We start from the raw sequence: 16896 nt of genomic DNA, 5'->3' as shown, positions 1-16896 counted from the left end.
ATTCGTATTTAACAGAAGTACGGGGAGATTGAAGGGTAGCAAGAGAGGCTGGAGAAGAAAGTGAAGAAACCACTTACCCAATTTGAAATTGGTGAGATGTTCCTTAGGCTGGTCTGAAGACCCGAGGTTGTAGGTGGATCTCCTCACAGAGTGAGGGTGAGGACAGGGGACCAGTCTCCTGAAGGAGTCCCCTTGTCCCAGGTCTTTGGCACCAAATGTTATGCGCATCTGTGCGAAGAGACCACCAAACAGGCTTTGTGTGAGCAATAAAGCTTTTTAATCACCTGGGTGCAGGCGGACTGAGTCCCAAAAAGGAGTCAGCAAAGGGAGTAAGGGTGGGGTAGTTTTATAAGATTTGAGTAGTGGTGGAAAATTACAGTTAAAGGGAGTGGTTCTCTTGCAGGCAAGGGCAGGGCTCACAAGGTGCTTGATGGGGAGCTCCTGAGATTCATTGTCTAGGAGAAGGAATGTCACAAGGTCAATTGATCAGTTAAGGTGGGGCAGGAACAAATCACAATGGTGGAATGTCATCAGTTAAGGCAGGAACTGGCTATTTTCACTTCTTTTGTGGTTCTTCAGGCCATCTGAATGTATATGTGCAGGTCACAGGGGATATGATGTCTTAGCTTGGGCTCAGAGGCCTGACAAAACCAGACTCAGATGGCAAAAATCTATGCCATCTGAGTTTGATTCTGTTGCCTGTTTTTTCTCTTCAGACTGTGGGTGTTTTTATTTTACATTTATTTATTTATTTATTTATTATTATTTTTTTGAGATGAAGTTTCTGTCTTGTTGCCTCTGCTGGAGTACAATGGCACGGTCTTGGCTCACTGCAACCTCTGCTTCCCTGGTGCAAGTGATTCTCCTGCCTTAACCTCCTGAGTAGCTGGATTTACAGGTGTCCACCACTTTGTAATCCCAAAGTGCTGGGATTACAGGTGTGAGCCACCACACCTAGCCTTATTTTATTTATTTTTTGCTATGCCTTGTAAGAGGTAAAGAGAACCGAAGACCTTTGTGTGAAGTTTTATGATTATCTGGTTCGACATTAGACTCTCTTTACTGCGGTGTGGCTTCAGTGGCCAGAGTCAAAAATTTCCTCAAGTGTCCTTGTTTTTGTCTCCTCTGCTGTCTTTGGCTTTCCCTAGAGACTTCCTAGAGTCAGAGCTTGCAATTCTTTTAACTGTAGTCCTTTGTTGTTATACAGGCATCCTGTTGATATGGTGGTAAAATGTAGGGAGAAGGGAAGCATTGTAAAATCGTAAGAGCAGGTCTCAGTCTTTCAGTGATCCTGTGCCCCTGGGATGTGACTTGCACAAGTGCTTCTCAGCACAAGCGCTTACCATAGATAAGACAAGAAGGCTAGAGAGGGCTGAGTTGAGTATTTTCCTTTCCCCTGCATCAGGTAGGCTTTGGTAGAATGCTTTCCCTTGAGGGCACCTCTTTGTTAAGGTGGCCAGAACCCTCTGCATATATTTCAAAATGGTTATTGTTTCCATGCCCCTACTGGAGGGGATATTTCCCCCATCTTCACTGTGAGAACTCTGTGGGGTTCCTAGAGGTAAAACTCATGAAAGTGAATGGGGATACTCATAGGGCTGGGTCCCAAAAGGATTTTATTTCTCAAGCTAGTGTGTGCCCCAGCTTAGCAAATAGTCAATTATTCTTTAAGTCTTCCTGTCTGTTGTGATTCTTTATATTCACTTATTTCTCTAGTTTTTTTTTTTTTTTTTTTTTAAATGCAGTTTTGCTCTTGTTGCCCAAGCTGGGGTGCAATGGCATGATCTCGGCTCATTGCAATCTCTGCCTCCTGGTTCAAGTCATTCTCCTGTCTCAGCCTCCCGAGTAGCTGGGATTACAGGTGTGCACCACCATATCAGGCTTTTTTTTTTTTTTTTTTTTTTTTTTTGGTATTTTTAGTAGAAATGGGGTTTCTCCATGTTAGCCAGCTGGTCTTGAACTCCTGACCTCTGGTAATCCACCCACCTTGGCCTCCCAAAGTGCTGGGATTATAGGCATGAGCCACCATGCTGGCCTATTTCTCCAGTTTTTGGGGCACTAGTTTGTCCTGTGAGGTAAATTCTCTGATAGATCTAGGAAGAGTTGTTGATTTTTGTTCAGCTTTTTTTTTCTTTTTAATGAGGATGGGAGTAATGACTTTCATGCTCTTTGCATGTGAAACCAAAAGTGAACCAGAAGCTAAAAGTGAACTATACCTTTTATTTTTTACCTTGATTTTATCTTATTGTAGTAAAATGCTTAACATAAAATCTATGCATTTGGTTTTTACTTGTCTTATTACATTGCCCAGGACCTCCAGTGCAACACTCAATAAAAGTGATGAAAATAGACATCTTGTTTTATTCCAGATAATGGAGAGAAAATATTAAACATTTGAACTGTTAGGACCAGACCCCCAAATCTGGCCATAAACTGGCCCCAAAACTGGTCATAAACAAAATTTCTGCAGCACTGTGACATGTTCGTGATGGCCATGATACCCACCCTGAAGGTTGTGGGTTTACTGGAATAAGGGCAAGGAATACCTGGCCCACCCAGGGCAGAAAACCATTTAAGGTGTTCTTAAACCACAAACAATAGCATGAACATTCTGTTCCTTAAGGACATGTTCCTGCTGCAGATAACAAGCCAGAGCCCTTCCATTTGTTTCAGCCCATCCCTTTGTTTCCCATAAGGAATATTTTTAGTTAATCTGTGATCTATAGAAACAATGCTTATCACTGGCTTGCTGTCAATAAATATGTGGGTAAACCTCTGTTCATGGCTCTCAGCTCTGAAGGCTGTCAGCCCTCAATCTCCACACTCTATATTTCTGTGTGTGTGTGTGTGTGCATCTTTAATTCCTCTAGTGCCACTGGGTTAGGTTCTCCACAACTGAGCTGGTCTCGGCAAGCGGTGCCCATATGTGGGGCTTAAACCAACCAGGTCGAAGTGTCGCTGGAGCAATGGTTGGAGAATGTGGAACTAAGCTGGAGGACACCTGAGTACTCTTAAGCAATCCCCATGGTGAGTAAGAAGGGGAGCTCAGAAGCATCAGGGTAACAATGGGACAAGTGTGGGCTCCGGTTTGTTCCACCTTGGAATCTTTTCACACTAATGATGAGGAGGAAGGAAAGTATAATGAAGTAACAGAAGAGATAACAAAACAGGTTTATTTGCCAGCTAAAGCTAACATGGCAAAGGAGGGAGAGGTTTGTCCCTAACCTTCTACACTCGCTCATTATTTTGAAGAAAAAGAGTGGCCTGACCCTCCAGATCTTTCTTTTCCGGAGGACACTGGGTGAAAAGTTGTTGCCCCAGTGACTGTTCGAGCAGTGCCTTGAGTGACTGCTCTCAGTTCTATTCAGGCAGGAATTCAGCAAGCTAGATGAGAGGGTGATATAGAGCCTTGACAGTTCCGTGTTTTAATACACCCCCCCCAGATCAATAGGGAAATATTATAGCTACATTTGAGCCTTTTCCTTCTAAATTACTCAAAGAATTTAAATAAGCTATTAATCAATATGGACCAGTTTCTCCTTTTGTAATGGTGCTGTTAAAGAATGTTGCTGTCTCCAGTCAGATGTTGCCACGATAGGATTACTTCTAGGTAGAGCTAGTTTAAGTTTAAAAGGAGTGCAAGTACAAACAGGAGTCATTGATTCAGATTACAATGGGGAAATTCAAATTGTTATACCTACTTCTGTTCCCTGGAAAACAGAGCCAGGAGAGCGTATAGCACAGCTCCTGATTGTGCCATATGTGGAAATGGAGAAAAGTGAAATTAAACAAACAGGAGGATTTGGAAGCACAAATAAACAAGGCAAAGCAGCTTATTGGGTGAATCAAATTACTGATAAATGTCCAACCTGTGAAATAACTATTCAGGGAAAGAAATTTAAATGTTTGGTATATACAGGAATGGACATTTCAATCATTTTTCTACAGCACTGGCCATCCACGTGGCCAATTCAACCCACTCAATTTAACATAGTTGGAGTAGGTAAAGCCCCTGAAGTATATCAAATTAGTTATATTTTGCATTTTGAGGGACCCGATGGACAACCTGGGACTGTTCAATCAATTATAACTTCTGTACCTATAAAATTATGGGGGAGAGATTTGTTACAACAATGGGGAGCACAAGTTCTAATTCCAGAACAATTATATAGCCCTCAAAGTCAATGTATGATTCATGAAATGGGGTATGTCCCTGGTAAGGGACTAGGAAAAAATTTGCAAGGTTTGAAGAAACCATTTCAAGCAGAAAGATAAAGTTCCCACCAAGGTTTAGGATACCATTTTTGAAGGTGGCCATCGTTAAGCCTCCAGAACCTATACCTTTAAAATGGTTAACAGATAAGCCAATTTGGATAGAACAATTGCTGCTGAGTAAAGAGAAACTGGAGGCTTTAGAGGACTTATTTACTGAACAATTAGAAAAAGGACACAGCTCCAACATTTTCCCCTTAGAATTCTCCAGTTTTCGTAATAAAGAAAACATCAGGTAAATGGAGAATGTTACGTGACTTAAGAGCCATTAGTTCAGTTATACAACCTATGGGAGCATTGCAGCCAGGACTGCCTTCTCCTACTATGATTCTAAAAAATTGACCTTTAATAGGCATAGATTTAAAAGACTACCTTTCTTTACTATCCTCTTAGCTGAGAAAGACTGTGAATGGTTTGCATTTACAATTCCTGCAGTAAACAACTTGGAACCTGCTAAGCGTTTTCATTGGAAAGTGTTGCCACAAGGCATGTTAAACAGTTAAACAACTTGCCAGACTTATGTAGGGCAAGCAATTCAACCTGCTCGTAAACATTTTTCATAGTGTTTCATTATTCATTATATGGACAATATATTTTGTGCTGCCCCCACTCGAGAAATATTACTCCAATGTTATGATCACTTGCAAAATTCGATTTCTCGTTCTGGTTTAACTATAGCTCCTGACAAAATTCAGGCTACTACTCCTTGTTCCTACTTGGGGACCTCAGCAAATGACACTACAATAGTGCCACAGAAAGTAACCATACATAGGGATCAATTGAAAACATTAAATGACTTTCAAAAATTACTAGGGGACATTAATTGGATATGACCCGCTCTAGGCATTCCTACCTATGCCATGAGTAATCTATTTTCCATCCTTAGAGGAGATCCTAGTCTCACTAGCCCTCAGCAATTAACAAAGGAGGCTGAGGCAGAGTTACAGTTGATTGAAAAGCAAGTCCATAAAGTTCAAATAAATAAAATAGATCCAGAGAAGACCCTAGATTTGCTAATTTTTCCAACATATCATTCACCTACTGGTGTTATTGTCCAAGAGCAGGACTTAGTAGAATGGCTTTTTCTTCCACATACTAATTCACAGACTCTAATTCCTTATTTGGATCACATTGCTACTATGATAGGAAATGGGAGAACTCGGATGGTTAAATTACATGGATATGATCCTGGAAAAATTATTGTCCCTCTCACGAAGGCACAAATACAGCAAGCTTTTATAAATAGCCTTATTTGGCAAACCCATTTAGCTGACCTTGTGGGTATTCTCGATAATCATTTTCCTAAAACAAAATTATTTCAATGTTTGAAATTAACTAAATGGATTCTCCCTAAAATAACTAAATTCAAACCAATTGAAGGTGCTGAAAATGTCTTCACAGAGGGGTCCAGTAATGGTAAAGCCTCTTATTCTGGATCAAAAGGTAAAGAAGTGGTAAAGCCTCTTATTCTGGATCAAAAGGTAAAGTTTTTCAGATGCCCTATATTTCAGTTTAAAAAGTGGAGCTTGTAGCTGTAATTGAGGTATTGACTGCTTTTAATATGCCTATTAATGTGATTTCTGATTCTTCATACATAGTTCATTCCACACAATTAATTGAAAATACTCAGTTATGATTTCATACAGATGAACAACTGATGACTTTATTTACCCAACTGCAAAGAGCAGTCAGTAGTAGAATGCCCTTCTTATATCTCTCACATTAGGGCTCATACATCTCTTCCAGGACCTTTGACTGCAGGGAATCAAATGGCTGATCGCCTAGTTGCTACTGCAATATCTAATGCCAGACACTTTCACATTAACCCATGTTAATGCCTCTGGTCTCAAATGCAGATATAGCATTACCTGGAAAGAAGCTAAAGCTATTATCCAGCAATGCCCAACTTGCCAAATGGTGCATTCCTTATCTTTTACAGGAGGAGTTAATCCTTGAGGATTGGAACCCAAGTCTCTTTGGCAAATGGACGTCATATATATTCCCTCGTTTGGGAGACTAGCTTATGTACATGTATTTGTGAATACTTTTTCTCACTTTGTCTGGGCTACATGCCAATCAGGGGATTCTTCTGCCTGTGTTAAATGTCACCTTTGGCAGTATTTTACAGTGATGGGCATTCTAGCTTCTATTAAAACAGATAATGCCCCAGGCTATACTAGGCAAGCTCTAGCTACATTTTTCTCTATATGGAATATCAAACACATTACAAACACATTACTGGTATCCCATATAATTCTCAAGGACAAGTCATAGTGGAAAGAATGAATCTCTCCCTGAAACAGCAGTTGCAAAAGCAAAAAGGGGAAAACAGGGACTACAGGACACCCCATATGCAATTGAATCTAGCATAAGTGGCTTTAATGTTTTTGAGCCTGCCTAAAGACCAGATGCTGTCAGCAGTTGAACAGCATCTACAGAAACCAGTTGCAAAGACAGAAGCAGAACAACTGGTTCAGTGGAGAGATCTGATAACAAAAAGTTGGGAAATAGGGAAAATAATAACTTGGGGTAGAGGTTATGCTTGTGTTTCTCCAGGACTGAATCAACAGCCAATTTGGGTGCCACTGAGACATCTAAAGCCTTACTATGAGCCAGATACCAAGGAAGAGATTTTGGGAGGATCCCAAAGATGCACCAATTGAAGCCACGTCAAGACTTACACTGAGAAGGACCCCAACTGTCATGAGCAACATCTGTCGAACACAGCCGCCTACCTGGGGAAAGATCAAGAAGCTGTCACAGATGGCAAAAGAAAACCTGAAGAAAGTGGGACAACCACTCACAATGAGTAATTTAATGATAGCCATGATAACGGTGATCACCATTGCCATGAGTATTCCTTCAACAAGGGCTGACACAGAGAAGAATTATACTTATTGCACATATTTATCAATCTTGGCTGGCAATAATGCCTGGATGTAATCACTCTATGGCACAGTTACACATGCTTTCTGGTCTCAGTATTTACCATAATAAATCCACTCCTATAATTGAGGCATCCTGCCCTCAAAAACCTATTTGTAAACAGAATTGGACGTGGCCAGGAATAATGAACATACTTGTTTAGGAAGATTGCATTGCAGAACAGGCAGGGGTGCTGTGCAATGATTCCCATGGAATCATTATCCCTAAGGGGATGTTTAGCTTGAATTGCACCTCTCAGTCTGCATGCCATGGCCACACTATGTTCAGCTAGTCTGAACAAAACAGTCAGATGGTAGAAATGGTAAGAAACACAGCAAGAGTTCCTATTATCCAGAAACATGGCAGTATAGTGGCACCTCAACCTCAAATGATATGGCCCACTGTAGGAGCTAAACATAAGGATTTGTGGAAACTATCAATGGCTTTTAACAAGGTCAAAGTTTGGGAAAGAATAAAAAAGCATCTAGAAGGACACTCTACAAACTTTTCTTTGGATATTGTAAAATTAAAAGAACAAATATTTAAAGCATCCCAGGCACACCTGACCTTAATGCCAGGAACTGGTTTGCTTGAAGGAGCTGCAGACAGATTAGCAGCTATTAACCCATTAAAATAGATAAAAACACTTGGAAGCTCTGTGATTTCAATGATTGTGCTTTTAATCTGTGTTGTTTGTCTTTGCATAGTCTGCAGATGCAGATCCTGACTCCTGAGAGAAGTAGCTCACCGTGATAAAGCCACCTTTGTTTTATCACCTTGCAAAAACAAAAAATAGAGACATGTGGGAACAGGCCCCCAAACCTGGCCATAAACTGGCCCCAAAACTGGTCTTAAACAAAATTTCTGCAGCACTGTGACATGTCCGTGATGGCCGTGATGCCCACGTTGAAGGTTGTGGGTTTAGCGGAATGAGGTCTAGGAATACCTGGCCCACCTAGGGCAGAAAACCACTTAAGGCATTCTTAAACCACAAACAATAGCATGAGCAATCTGTGCCTTAAGGACATGTTCCTGCTGCAGATAACTAGCCAGAGCCCATCCATTTGTTTCAGCCCATCTCTTTGTTACCCATAAGGAATGCTTTTAATCTATAATCTATAGAAACAATGCTTATCACTGAATTGCTGTCAATAAATATGTGGGTAAATCTCTGTTCGTGGCTCTCAGCTCTGAAGACTGTCAGTCCCCTGATTTCCCACTCCACACTCTATTTCTGTGTGTGTGTCTTTAATTTCTCCAGTGCTACTGGGTTAGGGTCTCCACACCTGAGCTGGTCTCGGCAATTGAATACTAAGTATAATATCACTTTTAGGTTTTCTGTGGATGTCCTTTATCAGATTGAAAGCATTTCCTTTTATTCATCATTTTCTGAGATTTTCTGTTATGAATGATGTTGAATTTTAAAAAATAATTTTCTGCACTTATTGAGATAATCATATGGTTTATCTCATCCATACTATTGAGGTTAAATTACATTACTTTTTCAGCTTTATTGAGATATAATTGACAAAAATTATACATGTTTAAGGTGTAAAACTTCATGTTTTGATATATGTATACATTGTGAAGTGATCACTGCAACCAAGATAATTAACATATTTATCACCTCACAGTTACCCTTTTTTGTGGTGAGATCACTTAAGATTGACCCTCTTAGCAAAATTCACATAGACAATACAGTATTGTATATATAGTCACATTGCTGTTGATCAACTTTCCAGAATGTATAAAACTTTACTCTTTGATCAACATCTCCTCATTTGCCCCTCCTCTCAGCAACTGGCATCCACCATTCTACTCTTTTTGTCAACAAATTTGACTATTTTAGATTCCACATATCTGTGAGATCATGTAGAATTTGTCGTTCTGTTCCTAGTTTATTTCACTTAGCATAGTGTTCTCCAGGTGCATTCATGTTGCTGTAAATGGCAGGATTTTTTTTTAAGTGCTAAGAATTATCTTATTATATATGTAAATAGGAAATAGAAAATGTGTGAGAGAGATATAGTGAGTATATAGTGAATTTTTATATAGATGAATTTATAAATATGCATCTATCTCATCCATATATATATATATATATATATATATATAAATAAAATAGTGCAGATGTTTTTTCAATTTCTTTTGGATATATGCCCAGATGAGGATTGCTACAAACAGTGTATAAGGGTTCTCTTTTCTCCACATCCTTGCCAACATGTGTTATCTTTTGTCTTTTTGCTAACAGCCATTCTAACGGGTGTGAGATGATAGCTCATTGTGGGTTTCATTTGCATTACCCTGATAATTAGTGATGTTGAACATATTTTCATATCCTATTGGCCATTATGTATCTTCATTTGAAAAATCTGCTTATGTCCTTTGCCCATTTTAAAAATAGGGGTTTTTTTCGTTATTAAGTTGTATGAGTTTATTATGTATTTTGGATTTGGGCTCCTTATCAGATATAGTTTGCAAATATTTTCTCCCATTCCCTAGATTGTCCCTTCACTCTGTTGATGTGCTTGCTGTGCAGAAGCTTTTTAGTTTGATGCAATACCATTTGTTTATTTTTACACTTGTCGCTTGTGTTTTTGGTGTCATACTCAGAAAAATCTTTGCCTAGACCGACGTCAGGAAGCTTTTTCTCTTGTTTTGTCATTAAGTTTTAAAGTCACTTTGAGTAATTTTTTTTTTTTTTTTTTTTTTTTTTTTTTTTTTTTTTTTTTTTTTTGAGACAGAGTCTCGCTCTGTCTCCCAGGCTGGAGTGCAGTGGCTGGATCTTGGCTCACTGCAAGTGCCTCCTCCCAGGTTTACACCATTCTCCTGCCTCAGCCTCCCAAGTAGCTAGAACTACAGGCGCCCGCCACCTTGCCCGGCTAGTTTTTTAATACTTTTTAGTAGAGACGGGGTTTCACTGTGCTAGCCGGGATGGTCTCGATCTCCTGACCTCGTGATCCACCCGTCTCAGCCTCCCAAAGTGCTGGGATTACAGGCTTGAGCCACCTCACCTGGCCAAGTAATTTTTATATATAGTGGGATGTATATAGGGTTCAATTTCATCGTTCTGCATGTACATACCCAATTTTTCCAATATCACATATTAAGGAGATTATGTGTTCCTATTGAGTATTCTTAGCATTGTTGTTGAAAAGCAACTCACCATAAATGTGTGGATTTAATTCTGAGCTCTCTATTCTGTTCCATTGGTCTGTTTTTATGCCAGTACCACACTGTTTTCATAACTGTAGCTCTGTAGTATATTTTGAAATCAGGTAGTGTGATGCCTCCAGCTCTTTTGTTGCTCAAGATTGCTTTGACTATTTGGAGTTTTGTAGCTTTATGTGATTTTCAGGATTTTTTTCCATTTATGCCAAGAATGCCATTGGTGTTCTCATAGGGATTTCACTGAATCTATAGATAGCCTTGTGCCTTGTGTAGTCTGGACATTTTAACAATATTAATTATCCAATCATGAACATGAAACATCTTTCTATTTGTCTATATCTTGTTTAATATCATTCATCAATGTTTTACAATCTTCTGTGTACACGTCTTTCACTTCTTTCGCTGAGATTATTCCTACATCTTTAAAAAAGTTATTGTAAATGGGATTGTTTCTTGATTTCTTTTTTTGGATAGTTTGTTGTTAGTATATAGAAACGCTACAGTCAGTCACGGTGGCTCACAACTGTAATCCTGGAACTTTGGGAAGCCAAGGTAGAATTGCTTGAAGCCAAGGAGTTCAAGACCAGCCTACACAACATAGCCAGACCCTGCCTCTGTGAAAAAAAGAGGCTGGGCATGGTGGCTCACACCTGTAGTCCCAGCACTAGTCCCTAGGAGGCCTAGGCAGGTGGACTGCTTGAGCCCAAGAGTTTGAGACCAGCCTGGGCAGCATGATGAAACCCCATTCCTACAAAAAGAAAATTAAAAATAAGTTAGCTGGGCATAGTTGTGCATGTCTGTAGTCCCAGTTACTTGAGAGGCTGAGGTGGGAGGATCACCTGAGCCTAGGAGGTTGAGGCTGCAGTGAGCTGTGATTGTGCCACTGCACTCCAGCCTGGGTGACAAGAGTAAGACCCCCATCTCAAAATAAATAAAAAAATAAGAAATACTACTGATTTTTGTATATTAATTTTGTATCCTGCAACTTTACTGAATTTTAAAATTAGTTCTAACAGTTTTTCATTATTGTTGTTGAGTCTTTAGGAATTTTTACATATTTGATTATCTCATCTGCAAACAGATAATTTTACTTCTTCCTTTCCAATTTGGATGCCTTTTATTTCTGTTTCTTATCTAATTGCCCTGGCTAGGACTTACAATACTATGTTGAATGGAAATGATAAGAGTGGACATACTTGTCTTGTCCTCAGTCTTAGAAGGAAAGTGTCTGAGTCCATTTTGTGTTGCTGTAAAGGAATACCCAAGGTAATTTACAAAGAGAAGAGATTTATTTGGATCATGGTTCCACAGGCTATACAAGAAGTGTGGCATCAGCATCTCCTTCTAGTGAGGAACTCAGGAAGCTTCCAATTATGGCAGAAGGTGAAGGGAGAGCATGCATATCACATGGTAAGAAAGGAAGAGAGTGAGAGAAGGTTGGTGCCAGACTCTTTTTAACAATCAGGTCTTGTGGTAACTAATAGAGTAGAAGTCACCCATTACTACTAGGACAGCACCACGCTGTTCATGAGGGAATCTGCCCCCATGTCCCAAACACTTCCCACCAGGCCCCACTGCTAATATTGTAGATCAACTGTCAACATGATATTTGGAGGGGACAAATATCCAAACTATATCAGAAAGATTTCAGGTTTTTCCCATTGATTACAATGTTAGTTGTGTGCTTTTCACGTATGGTCTTTACTGTGTTGGAATGTTTCTTGAATACTTCTTGAGAATTTTTATCATGAATGCATGCTGAATTTTGTCAAATATTTTTTTCTGCATCTATTGAGATAATAATGTGTTTTTAATCTTTCATTTTGTTAATGTGGTGTATCAAGTTTATTGATTTGTGTGTGCTGAACCATCCTTGCATCCACGGGATAAATCTCACTTGATAATGGTGTATGATTCTCTTAATGTGTTATTTAATTCAGTTTGCTAGTATTTTATTGAGGATTTTTGCATCCATGTTCATCAAGAATGTTGTCCTATAACTTCCTTTTCTTGTGATGTCTTTGTCTAGCTTTGGTATCAGGGTAATGCTAGCCTCATGAAATAAGTTTGGAAGTGCTTCCTCTTCTTTTTTTTGGAAAAGTTTAAGAAGAATTGATATTAATTCTTCTTTGAATGTTTGGTACAATCTACCCATGAAGTCTTCTGGTCCTGTGCTTTTCTTTTTTGGGAAGTCTTCAATTACTAGTTCAATCTCCTTATGCATTATTGATCTACTCAGGCTTTCTATTTCTTCTTGATTCAGATTTGATATGTTGTATGATTTTAAGAATTCATCCATTTCTGATAGGTTATCCAATTTTTTGGAGTATAGTTGTTCATAATAGTCCCTTATGAAACTTATTTCTGAAGCATCCATTGTAGTGTCTCTGCTTTCAAGTCCCATTTTATTTACTTGAGTTTTCTTTCCATTTTTCTTAGTCTAGTTAAGTCTTTGTTAATTTTGCTTATCTTTTCAAAAACCTAAGTCTTAGTTTTGTTGGTTTTTAAATATTTTTCCCATTCTCGATTTATTTTTGTGCTAATTTTTTATTATTTCTTTTCTTCTGGTAACTTTGGGCTTAGTCCTTCTTTTTTTAGTTCTTTGAGGTATAAAGTTAGGTTATTTGAGATCTTTCTCCATATTAAGTGAAGTTATATGATATGGTTTGACTGTGCCCCCACCCAAATCTCATCTTGAATTATAGCTCCCACAATTCCCACGTGTTGTGGGAGGGACTGGGTGGGAGGTAATTTAATCATGGAGGTGGGTCTTTCCTATGCTATTCTCATGATAGTGAATATATATCACAAGATCTGATGGTTTTACAAGGGGGAGTTTCCCTGCACAAGCTTTCTTCTCTGGTCGGCCACCATTTGAGACATGCCTTTTACCTTCTGCCATGATTGTGAGGTCTTCCCAGCCATGTCGAACTGAGTCTATTAAACCTCTTTCTTTCGTAAATTGTCCAGTCTCAGATAGATCTTTATCAGCAGCGTAAAAATGGACTAATACAATATATAATACTATAAATTTCTCTCTTAGTACTGCTTTTGCTGAGTCTCAGGAATTTTGGTAGGTTGTGTTTTTGTTTGTTTGTGTGAAGATATGCTTTTACAATTCCTTTTTGATTTCCTCTTTGACACAATGATTGTTCAAGAGTTTGTTGTTTAGTTTTCATGTATTTGTAAATTTTCCTTTTTTTAACTATTACTGTTTTCTAGTTTCAATTCTGTTGTGGTCAGAAAAAAATACACGAAACAATTTTTATCTTAAATTTGTTGACTTGTTTTTTGACTTAACATGTGATCTGTTCTGAAGGATGTTCTGTGTACACTTGAGAATGAAAGTATATTCTTCTGCTGTTGGGTAGAATGTTCTCTATGTTTCTATTAGGTTCATTTGACCTATATTGTTGTTCAAGTCAGCTGTTTCATTATTGGTTTTTCTGTCTGGATGTTTTATCCATTTCTAAAATTAAGGGTATATTCAATATAATCCACAGGCTTTTAAAAAAGTGGGGTATAGAAGTCCCTTGATATTATTGTATTGCTATTAATATCTCCCTTTAGATTTGTTGATACTTGCTCTGCATGTTTAGGTGTTCTGATATTGAGTACATTTACATTTAGAACTGTTATATCTTCCTGTTGTGTTGGCCCTTTTATCATTAGATAATGAATTTCTCTGTCTCTTGTGACAGTTTTTTTACTTAGGAGTCTATTTTGTCTAATATTAATATAGCTACCCCTGCTCTCTGTTGGTTACCATTTGCATGAAATATCTTTTTCCATTCCTTCACTTTAAGCCTATCTATGCTCTTAAATCCAAAGTGAGTCTTTTGTAGACAGCATATTGCTGGACGTTGCTATTGTTGTTTGATCCATTTGGCTACTCTATGCCTTTTGATTGAAGAGTTAAATCCATTTAAGTTTAGAGTGATTATTGATAGATGAGAACTTACTATAGCCATTTTGTTGTTTTTTGCCTATTTTGCACTTGTTTTATTCCCCTCTTTCTCTCTTCCTAGTTTCCTTTGTTGTTTGATGATTTTCTGTAATGTTTTGTTTAAATTCTTTTTTTTTTTTTTTTTTTTTTGAGACAGAATCTCACTCTGTCTTCCAGGCTGGAATACAGTGGCATCATCTAACCTCTGCCTCCCAGGTTCAAGCAATTCTTGTGCCTCAGTCACCTGAGTAGCTGGGATTACAAGCATGCACCACCACACCCAGCTAATTTTTTTCCCTATATTTTTAGTAGAGATGGGGTTTTGCCTTGTTGGCCAGGTTGGTCTTGAACTCCTGACCTCAAGTGATCTGCCTGCCTCAACCTCCGAAAGTGCTGGGATTATAGGCATGAGCCACCACACCCAGCCTAAATTATTTTGTTTAAAGTTATATATCTATTAAGAGTTTTTTTTCTTTGTGATTATCTCTAGGTTTGCATAAAATATCTTGTAGTTATAACCATTTATTTTAATTTGATAACAAGTTACCTTCAATTCCACATAAAAACTCTACACTTTTACTTCCTGCACCCACTTTATGTTCCTGTAGTCTGCATTGGCTTTTTAAAATATTGTGTATATATTAAGAAACTTTTTTTCGACCTTCATGTTAGGGTTAAAATATTTTATGCCTCATAATGCTACATTACTGTGTATTTTTCTATGTATTTACCAGTGAGGTTTATGTTCTTATATGCTTTCACATTGCTGTTTAGCATGCTTTTATTTTTTATTTCAATTTGAGGAACCCCCTTAAGCATTTCCTGTAATGCAGAGCTGGTGGTGATGAATTCCCTCAGTTTTTTTTCTTTTCTGGAAGGAGTTTATCTTTCCTTCATTAAAGAAAATTTTTTCTTTTTTTTTTTTTGTTTATTTTTTGGGGGGCAGGGGATGGAGTCTCACTCTGTTGCCCAGGCTGGAGTGCAGTGGCGCAATCCCAGCTTACTGCAACCTCCACCTCCCAGGTTCAAGTGATCCTCCTGCCTTAGCCTCCCGAGTATCTTGGATTACAGGCATTTAGTAGAGATGGGGTTTCTTTTTTTCTTTTTTTTTGAGACAGAGTCTTGCTCTGTCGCCCAGGCTGGAGTGCAATGGCGCGATCTCCACTCACTGCAAGCTCCGCCTCCCGGGTTCACACCATTCTCCTGCCTCAGCCTCCCGAGTAGCTGGGACTACAGGCACCTGCCACTGCGCCCAGCTAATTTTTATATTTTTAGTAGAGACGGGGTTTCACCATGTTTTGCCAGGATGGTCTCGATCTCCTGACCTCGTGATTCGCCTGTCTCGGCCTCCCAAAGTGCTGGGATTACAGGTGTGAGCCACCGTGCCCAGCGAGATGGGATTTCACCATGCTGACCAGCCTGGTCTCGAACTCCTGACCTCAAGTGATCCACCCGCCTCGGCCTTTCAAAGTGTTGGGACTACAGGCATGAGCCACTGCGTCTGACTTTTTTTCTTCTTTTAGAGACAGGGTCCCACTATGTTGTCCAGGCTGGTATTGAATTCCTGGGCTCAAGTGATCCGCCCACCTTGACCTCCCAAAGGGCTGGGATTATAGGTGTGAGCCACTGTGCCCGGACTCTCCTTCACTTTTAAGGATTGCTTTTGCTAGGTACAGTATTCTTGGTTGGCAGTTTTTTTTTCTTTCAGTACTTTGAGTATCTCATTCCACTCTCTGGGCTTTTAAGTGTTAAAATGGTAAACTGAGACTCAACAAAATTTTAGAATTTATTTGAGCAAACAGTGGTTCATGAATTGGGCATCTTCAAACCAGAAGTGGTTTATGAGCTTGACTAAGAAAACAAAAGGAGGCCAGGTGCAGTGGCTCACACCTGTAATCCCAGCACTTTGGGAGGCCAAGGTGGGTGGATCACGAGGTCGGGAGATCGAGACAATCCTGTCTGACATGGTGAAACCCTGTCTCTCCTAAAAGATACAAAAAATTAGCCAGGTGTGGTGGTGGGTGCTTGTAGTCCCAGCTACTCAGGAGGCTGAGGCAGGAGAATGGCATGAACCCAGGAGGCAGAGCTTGCAGTGAGCTGAGATCGTGCCACTGCACTCCAGCCTGGGTGACAGAGTGAGACTCCATCAAAAAAACAAAGAAAGAAAGACACAGAGAAAGAAAGAGAGAGAGAAAGAAAGAGAGAGAGAAAGAGAGAAAGAGAGAAAGAGAGAAAGAAAGAAAGAAAGAAAGAAAGAAAGAAAGAAAGAAAGAAAGGAAGGAAGAGGAAGGAAGGAAGGAAGGAAGGAAGTAAGAAGGAAGGAAGGAGGAAGAAAGAAAGAAAAAGAAAGAAAGAAAGAAAGAAAGAAAGAGAAAGAAAGAAAGAAAGAGGAGGAGGCTTTTATAGGACAAACACAGAAGTAAAGCAAAGAAAATATTTGATTAGTTAGAGTTATACAGTTGCCTTATTTGATCTATCCTACTGGAAGTTTCCTAATTATGTATTTGTTGGCTGCTTCTGATTGATTGAACTTAAGTTCTTTTTTTCATATAGTCATGTACAAAAAATAGCTCTAGTTAAGT

This window comes from Rhinopithecus roxellana, chromosome 1 (assembly GCF_007565055.1).
Source record: "Rhinopithecus roxellana isolate Shanxi Qingling chromosome 1, ASM756505v1, whole genome shotgun sequence".
NCBI lineage: Eukaryota > Metazoa > Chordata > Mammalia > Primates > Cercopithecidae > Rhinopithecus > Rhinopithecus roxellana.
Note: the sequence above shows the minus strand (reverse complement) of the source record.